Source organism: Neofelis nebulosa, chromosome 2 (assembly GCF_028018385.1).
Source record: "Neofelis nebulosa isolate mNeoNeb1 chromosome 2, mNeoNeb1.pri, whole genome shotgun sequence".
Taxonomy (NCBI): domain Eukaryota; kingdom Metazoa; phylum Chordata; class Mammalia; order Carnivora; family Felidae; genus Neofelis; species Neofelis nebulosa.
In genome coordinates, this window is record NC_080783.1 from 213727553 (window position 1) to 213736493 (window position 8941).

The following is an 8941-nucleotide window of genomic DNA, read 5'->3' on the forward strand; positions in this document are numbered from 1 at the left end:
GTCTGCCTTTGACTCAGGTCATGATCTCACGGTTCTTGAGCTTGAGCCCCACATGGGGCTCTCTGCCGTCAGTGCAGAGCTCACTTTGGATCCTCTGTCCCCCCCGACCCCCACCCTGCTCTCTGTCCTTGCCCTGCTCGTACTGTCTCTCTTTCTCTCTCAAAAACAAAAATAAGCAAATAAATAAAAACTTAAAAAATTAAAAAAAAAACATTTGGAAAAAGAGAGAGGATTTGAGACACAGACAGACACAGAGGGGACAAGGTGACGCGAAGACGGAGGCAGAGCTACATTTATAAGCGAAAGGGCACCTGGAGCTGGAAGCATCCTGGGAGGATCCTCCTCTAGAACCTTCTGAGGGAGCATGGCCTAGCCAACACTTTGATTCTGGACTTCCCGCCTCCAGAATGCTGAGAAAATTCCTGATGTTTTAAGCTGGTTAGTTTGTGGTAATTTTTATTTTTTTTAAAATTTTTTTTTCAACGTTTTTTATTTATTTTTGGGACAGAGAGAGACAGAGCTGAACGGGGGAGGGGCAGAGAGAGAGAGGGAGACACAGAATCGGAAACAGGCTCCAGGCTCCGAGCCGTCAGCCCAGAGCCCGACGCGGGGCTCGAACTCATGGACCGCGAGATCGTGACCTGGCTGAAGTCAGACGCTTAACCGACTGCGCCACCCAGGCGCCCCTAGTTTGTGGTAATTTTTAAAAAGTGTTTATTTTTGAGGGGGGTGAGGGGCAGGAGAGAGGGAGAGACAGAGAATCCCAAGCAGCTGTCAGCACGGAGGCCACCGTGGGGCTCGAACTCATGAACCACAGGATCATGACCTGAGCCAAAGTCAGACGCTCAACCGACTGAGCCACCCAGGCGCCCCCCGGGTGGTAATTTGTAATGGCATCTCTGGGAACGTGAGGGCGGCACTTTCCTTCCTACCGCCTTACGGGGGTGTCCTTGAGGCTGGAGACCAGGCCTCGTTCCCGGGGAAGCCTTGCTGCTGGGCCTACTGCTAAGGGCTGGTCGGAGACCAGGAACCACACCAGTTATTTTAACAGAGAGAATTTAATGTATAAACTTGTTAACGAGGCGCTGAGAACCTGAAAAGGCAAACAGAGAACGCTAGGTTTCAGGGAGGGGGGAAGCTGCCACTCACCCCCTTGCTAGGGTAACGCAGGGGGCCCTAGGAATGCTTCAAACTTAGCAGCTTGGAGGAGGGGCCCCAGGGTCCCAGCCTGATGAGGAGAAGCAGAAAAGGAGGTGTTTGGGGTCAGCTCCCCGGAACGGGCAGGGCCACACTTAGAGTGAGGCAGAGCATGTCCTCTCTGACCTGAAACCCTCCGACGGCCCCCATCTCACTCGAGCTAAGGTTAGCCAAGGTCTTAACCAGAAAGCTGTGCACTGTGGAAACATCACTACCTCTCTGAGCCCATTTCTTTCTCCTCCTCCTCCTCCTCCTCCTCCTTCTTCTTCTAAAGTCTATCCATGTGTTTTGAGAGAGAACACACAAGTGGGGGAAGGGCACAGAGAGAGGGAGAGAGAGGGAAGCCCAAGCAGGCTCCACCCTGTCAGCGCAGAGCCTGACGTGGGTCTCAGTCTCATGACTGTGGGATCATGACCTGAACCGAAATCAAGAGTCAGATGCTTAACTGACTGAGCCCCCCAGGCGCCCTGTCTCTGAGCCCATTTCTTATCACTCCCTCCACTCCCCGCGCTGGCCTGTTAGCCATTCTCCAATGTGCCAGATTCACTGTAGGGCCTCTGCACTGGCTGTTCCTTGGTCCGGCCCATGCTTGTTCGAGACTGTCAACACTTCTGCCGTGGTTGTGGCCATCCAGGCCGTGCTGTCCCTGTAGATCTTTGGCTGCACCACTGGTGCTGTCCTGGGCTCTGGAGATGGGGTCACCCACACTGCACACCTGCCCAGGCCACCCTGCGTCCGGACCTGGCTGCCCAAGACGTGATGAATTACCTCACGAACGTCCTCTTGGAGTATGGCTACAGCTTTAGCACAGTGGCCGAGTGGGAAATCATGTATGACGTCACAGAGATGATGTGCTATGTCACCTTGGACTTGGAGCGGGAGCTGGCCAGCAGCCTGTCATCCTCCTCCCTGGAGAAAAGCAATGAGCTGCCCACAGGTGGGGATCACCATCAGCGCTGCCCCGAGGCGCTCTTTCAGCCCTCCCTCCTGGGGAATCCTGGAGACCTCCTTCAACTCCATCACGAAGTTACCATGACACTGACATCCGGAAGGACCTCTTCGCTGACACGGTGCTGCCTGGTGGGGCCACCACATATCTGGTTGTCGTTTCCGTCTTGCTGGTCCGATGGGGCTGGGAAAGTCTGAGCCTTAGGACCCACTTCCCTTTCTTTCTTAAAAAAATTTTTTTTAGGGGCGCCTGGGTGGCTCAGTCGGTTAAGCGGCCGACTTCGGCTCAGGTCATGATCTCGCGGTTCGTGAGTTCAAGCCCTGCGTCAGGCTCTGTGCTGATGGCTCAGAGCCTGGAGCTTGTTTCGGATTCTGTGTCTCCCTCTCTCTCTGACCCTCCCCCGTTCATGCTCTGTCTCTCTCTGTCTCAAAAATAAATAAACGTTAAAAAAAAATTAAAAAAAAATTTTTTTAACGTTTATTTATTTTTGAGGGGGTGGGGAGGGGCAGAGAGAGGGAGACACAGAATCCAAAGCAGGCTCCAGGCTCTGAGCCGTCAGCACAGAGCCCATCGTGGAGCTTGAACTCACGAAACGCGAGGTCATGATCTGGGCCGAAGTCAGACACGCAACGAACTGAGCCACCCAGACGCCCCTCTTTTTTTTTTTTTTTTTAGATTTTATTTTTAAGTAATCCTTTCAGCCAATATGGACCTTGAACTCACAACCCCGAGGTCTAGTGTCATATGTTCCACTGTCTGAGCTAGCCAGGTGCCCCCTGTCTACTTTCCTTTCTTTTTTTTTTTTTAAGTTTATTTATTTATTTTGAGAGAGAGAGAGAGAGAGAGCGCACAAGCAGGGCATGGACAGAGAAAGAGAGATTGAGAGAGAAAGAGAGAATCCCAAGCAGGCTCCGGTCTGACAGCACAAAACCCAAATCGGGGCTCTATCTCACAAGCTGTGAGATCATGACCTGAGCCGAGATCAAGAGTCAGATGCTTAACCGACTGAGCCCCCCAGGCGCCCCTCCACTTTGCTTTCTTAACTGATGTTTTCCTGCCAGAATGCCGTGGGGTGTTACTTGCCCTGAGTTGAAAAATGGTTTGCATTGACACCTGTACATTTATTCCTCCTTTTAATTTATGTAAGGTTTTTGTATGCAATTCTCAATTCTTCAAGAGATGACGATAAATTTTGGTGTTCTACTGTCATGTGAGAACATTAGGCCCCAGCGCTACATCATCGCGTGAGGAAAATAAAGTTCTGCAGTAAACCAGAAAAAAAAAAAAACTAGACAGTGCCCAGCAATTTTGTCTGCAAAGGCTCCAGACTTTGGGCTGTTACTAAGGGCTGTGATACCTTGTTCTCAAGAAACTTTTCTAAGAAAAAGGTGTGCAATTTCTTTGGGGGACTGTGTCAGGAAGATTTGGGGTGGAAGTGACAGAAATCGAACTTAAATTGGTCTAGGCACAAAGGTCGGGGGGGGCAGGTTTACTGGCTCATATAACCGCAAAGGCTGAAGTAGATTAACTTTGGGCATTTCTGGGGCCAGGAGCTCTAATGATCTCACCGGGGTGTCAGCTAGAGGGACAATATGGTGAAGTCCTTCCTGGAGGTGGTGGGAAGGATAAGGCGACCCTTTCAGAACTCTTTTCCCTTATGAGGTTATAGAAATGAGAAATGTCATTTCTATAGAGATAGAAATTACGCTCAGATGCTGCTGGTGAGGCTGGACGCGGGATGGGAAGAATTAAGAGCTATTTTCTTCCAGGCTACCGATCTCAGCCTTCCCTCTGATAACCATCAGTTTAGAGATTCGCTTCACAGCAAAGAAGAGCTGCACACTCACGAACTCATGCTGGTTTCCAAAGCACCCCCAACACACACACACACACACACACACACACACACACACGCACACCTGCATTGATGCCACAGCTGTGAAGGATCTGATGGCTCTTCTGCAGATATTTTCTGGCCTTTGGAGAAAGCGTAAAGAGTCACAGAAGATGCAGATACCAGCAGGGGCTGGGAGCCGGCGAGCAGACCTAACCATGAACGAGGGGCAGCTGACTCTCACAGGGCTTTTGCACCCGTGAGAAATCTTCATTTCATTCCTTCATTCTACACAAGGGGGAACAGAGTCCCAGAGCAGAGAAATGACGTGCATAAAAGCCACACCATGAGACAACAGCGGGCAGAGACTTACCACCTGTGGACCCCCTGGACAGTGTGCCTTGCTTCCTCCTTCCCCTTTCCCCGGAGGTCGGTGCTCTCATTGTGCTGCCCTTTCTGGCTGCCCAGGGCTGGAGGTCAGAGTCAGAGGGGAGCTGAGGAGAAGTAGGTCAGCACATTTGCCCCAAACCTTTCCTTGTCTGCGTCTTCTCCCTTCCGACAAGAGCCTAGATGCTACAGATTGAGTGTCTGTGTCCCCTCCCCGACAAATTCATTTGTTGAAACCTATTTCCCCAATGTGAGGGGGTTAGGAGGTGGGACCTTTGGAAGGTGATTAGGTCGTGGGGGTGGAGCCCTCACAATGGGATTACTGCCCTTTTAAAAGAGACTCCAGAGAGCTCATCTGTCCCTCCTGCCAGTTGAGGTTATAGGGCAAAGACGGTGCTTACGAACCAGTAAGAGGGCTCTCACCCGACATGGAATCTACTAGTCTTGATCTTGGACTTTCCAACTTCTAGAATCATGAGAAATACATTTCTGTTGCTTATAAACCACCCAGTCTATGGTATTTTGCTATAAGGCAGCCCACACTAAGAGACTAGAGGTGGTAGTTGGTCAGTTAAGCAGCCCTCAGCTCTGCCCAGAATGCCCTCCTCATCTTCCTTCTAATGGATAATTCTTTCTTTTGTTTTTTAATGTTTTTATTTATTTTTTGAGACAGAGAGAGAGACACAGAGCATGAGCAGGGGAGGGGCAGAGAGAGAGAGAGGGAGACATAGAACCTGAAGTGGGCTCCAGGCTCCAAGCTGACAGCACAGAGCCCGACGCGGGGCTCGAACCCACAAACCGCGAGATCATGACCTGAGCTGAAGTCGGACGCTTAACCGACTGAGCCACCCAGGCACCCCCGTGGATAATTCTCTCTAATCCTTCAAAGCCTTAGCTCAGTAATAACTTCTTCGGGAAGCTCCCCCTTCAACTGAGTCTTCCTGCTGTGCTTACAGAGCACACCCAGGACTCTCCAGTGTCGGTGGCCACACCACCCTGGGGAGTCTGTGACCGCATCTTTCTCCCTGCACTGTGCATTCCCCAAGAGCAGAGCTTGTCTCGTTCATTCTGTGTTCCCACTTCCTAGCAGAAAGCTTAGTTTTGCCTGCACAGTCTCATCCCTCCTCATGACAACCATGTAACACAGACATGAGAAAAGATGAAGAGATGCGTGGTAACTTGCCTGAGATCCCGTAAGTAGCAAAAGGTTGAGGTGCTGTTGAATCTAGGCAGTCTGATTTCAGAGTCCGGGCTCCAGACCACGGAGACCCCATGCGTTCAATAAAGGCTTGTTGAATGAATTAAGGGGCTTCTTTCTTTCTCTGTAGCCAGCACCTACCACCTAAGGTTTGACATTGGTAAGAACCAACATTGCCGCCACAACCACCTTTACGGAAGCTTATTAAGTACCAGGCACTATGCTCGGCATTTTGCGTATACTGGATTAATCGCACGTTACCATTGAAACAAATTGCTGCGAACTTAGTGCCTTAGAATAACAAATTTATTTCCCTACAGTTCTGGAGATCAGAAGCCTGAAGTATGTTTCAATGGGCTAAACTCAAGGTGCTGGCAAGCAGGCCTGTGTTCCTTCTGGAAGCTCTAGGGAAGAAACCATTTCTTTGCTTTTTCTTGCTTCTAGAGGCCAATTGCGCTCATGGCTTCTTCCTCCATCTTCGAAGATGTCAGTTGTAGTGTAGAATCTTCTCTCATACCTGATCTCCATTTCCATCCTTCCATTTTTCTCTCTCTGATCCTGATCCTCCTGCTTCCGTCTTATAAAGACCCTTGTGATTATATTAGCCACCCCCCCATAATCCAGGATAATCTTTCTACCTCCAGATCTTTAATCACATAGACAAAGCCTCCTTTGCCATATTAAGCTATATATTCACAGTTTCTGGAGACTGGGACATGGACATCTTTGGGGAAAATTGTGCAGTCTACAACATATACCATCTCATTTAACCCTTGTACAGTAATGCTGTGACATAGTGGTACAAGCTCCACTTAATAGGAGTGGAAGATGTGTGGCACACAGGGGGTGCGCATAAGTGTTCGTGGGGATGATCTGGTGTGACAGCTGATTGATAATACATTGTTCTTCACTGGACAGAAGGTCCTGAAGGATGTATCCAGTCCTGTGTCTTCCCTAAAATCTCCTCTACAATCCTCCTGGCCCACCCCGGGGCAGGTGGAGGCTCTGTCAGAGTGCTTAGCACTTAATTGTTTCCCTGGCCTGACTCTTCTCCCAGTGAGATCACTATCTCCTTCAGGGAAATTGTATTCCTAATTCTTTGTCTCTTCCCATGATGCCCTGGGCTTTTCACAGACTTCATTTTCTCTCTTGTAGTCCTTGAAAGGAGGGAGTATGTGTCCATTTTGCAGAAGAGCAAAGTGAGGCTCAGGTTACATGCAGGGTCATTTCTTTTTTTTTTTTTAACGTTTTATTTATTTTTGAGAGAGAGAGAGAGACAGAGACAGAGACAGAGACAGAGTACAAGTGGGGGAGGGGCAGAGAGAGAGGGAGACACAGAATCTGAAGCAGGCTCCAGGCTCTGAGCTGCCAGCACAGAGCCCGACGCGGGGCTCGAACTCATGAACTGAGAGATCATGACCTGAGCTGAAGTCAGATGCTTAACCGACTGAGCCACCCGGGCGCCCCGGGTCATTTCTTGATAGATGCTGGTTGATGGACTCTGTCTTGCTTCCAACTCTTTACTTCTTTTTTTTTTTTTTTTTTAACGTTTATTTATTTTTGAGACAGAGAGAGACAGAGCATGAACGGGGTGGGAGGGGGTGGTGGTCAGAGAGAGGGAGACACAGAATCCGAAACAGGCTCCAGGCTCTGAGCTGTCAGCACAGAGCCCGACGCGGGGCTCGAACTCACGGACCGTGAGATCATGACCTGAGCTGAAGTCGGACGCTTAACCGACTGAGCCACCCAGGCGCCCCCCAACTCTTTACTTCTAACGTCAGCATGAGGGACCCTACATTCTCAGCAGCCTCTGACCCTCTGACCAGCTCTGCCACTTGACTGGATTTTGTTTTCTCTTTCACTTTCACTTAATCTCTGGATATTCTTCCTGTGGTGTATGTACACACACACACACACACACACACTCCGTTCCCCAGAATCTTCCCAGGACTGGCATCTTTATGGAGCTCTTACCCCTTGTCCCCCCATCTTCATCTGTAAAATGGTCATCTTAGCCACACTTTACATCCTTTTTCTTGCACACAGCCACCAACTTACACATCCCTCATGGCACAGCTTTCTCTACCTTTGAAAATGACAGTAAATTAATCTACTTTTTCTTTTAGTAGAAACCCCTTGCAATCACCCTGGCGGTGATTAAGAGGGTCAGGTCTGGAATCAGACTGCCTGGGTTGGAACCCAAGCTTTCCTAGTCATTAACTAAGAAAGCATATTAATTCCTCTGAGCTCTGTTTCCTCACTTTTTAAAAAAATAAGTATGTTTGTTTGTTTGTTTGTTTATAGAGCACAAACAGGGGAGAGGCAGAGAGAGAGAGAGAGAGAGAGAGAGAGAGAATCCTAAGCAGGGATTCAGAGTAGAGCCTGACGCGGGGCTCGAACCCACAAACTGTGAGATCATGACCTGAGCCGAATCAAGTCGGATGCTTAACCGACTGACCCACCCAGGTGCCCCTGTTCCCTCATTTAAAAAATGAAAAACAATAAACAGTATTTTTCTCACATATCTGGCAGATGCTATTTTTTGAAGGTAAGATTTGTTTAGAGGTCACTGCTTTTGCCCCTTGCTGCCTTTTTTCCATCACCCATACCCCATTCTCTCATCGTGCTGCTTGTCAACACAAGGCATCTGGAAGGGGTGGTGACATCAGTCATGTACGCTTTGGGGGGGGGGTGGTTAATCTGCTGTGTCTCTTCCCAGGGCCATTTTTCCTTGCAGCCTCATTTGCAATCACAGATGGGAGGTCCAGACCATCTGCTAATGGGAATTAGGTCACGGATGGTCAGATGAGGGGGGCACGGGGGAGGGGCACTCCTCATACCTGTAGTGTCCCACCAAATAGATAACCATCTTCCAGTCATCCTTGCTTTTTTCCGTCACGTGTTGGCTTGGTGGGGGAGAGGAAGTGTTGGCACCTGGAGGAGGTTTGATAGAAGGCATTCCTGGATGACTTCATCTCTGGGCCTTGCCTCTCAAAATTCCAGCCAAATCAGTTCTACCGTTTAAGGGATGGAAGCAGGGTCAGCATTCCAGAAGTTCCTTGTCATACCCAGGCTTTTAATCAGATGATACTGGAGAATTAGCATCCTAGTGCAGGCAGTTGTGAGAGGGTGGGGAGGGGTCTCAAAGGTCCCTGCTGCATGCTTGTCTTTCCGGCCAGACCTGGGTTGAGGAGAGCGAGACCTCTTGGTTGAGTTTGCTCAGAACCATCAGAACCACGGACAGCGGTCAGGGTGCCCTGAAGACCCGCAGCGGCGCAGGGTGCAGAGAGCAGAGCCCGTGCCGAGTTACAGGCAGGCGAGGCGAGGGAAGACGCGCTCCGGTGGCGGGGGGTTGGCTGGGACTGTTCTGGCTCTG

At 49.9% G+C, this 8941-nt stretch overlaps 1 pseudogene; it reads left to right on the forward strand.

The window, feature by feature from the left end:
• The first annotated feature begins 1729 nt into the window (after positions 1 to 1729).
• Positions 1730 to 2603, forward strand: LOC131491321 (actin-like; annotated as a pseudogene).
• The last annotated feature ends 6338 nt before the right edge of the window (positions 2604 to 8941 follow it).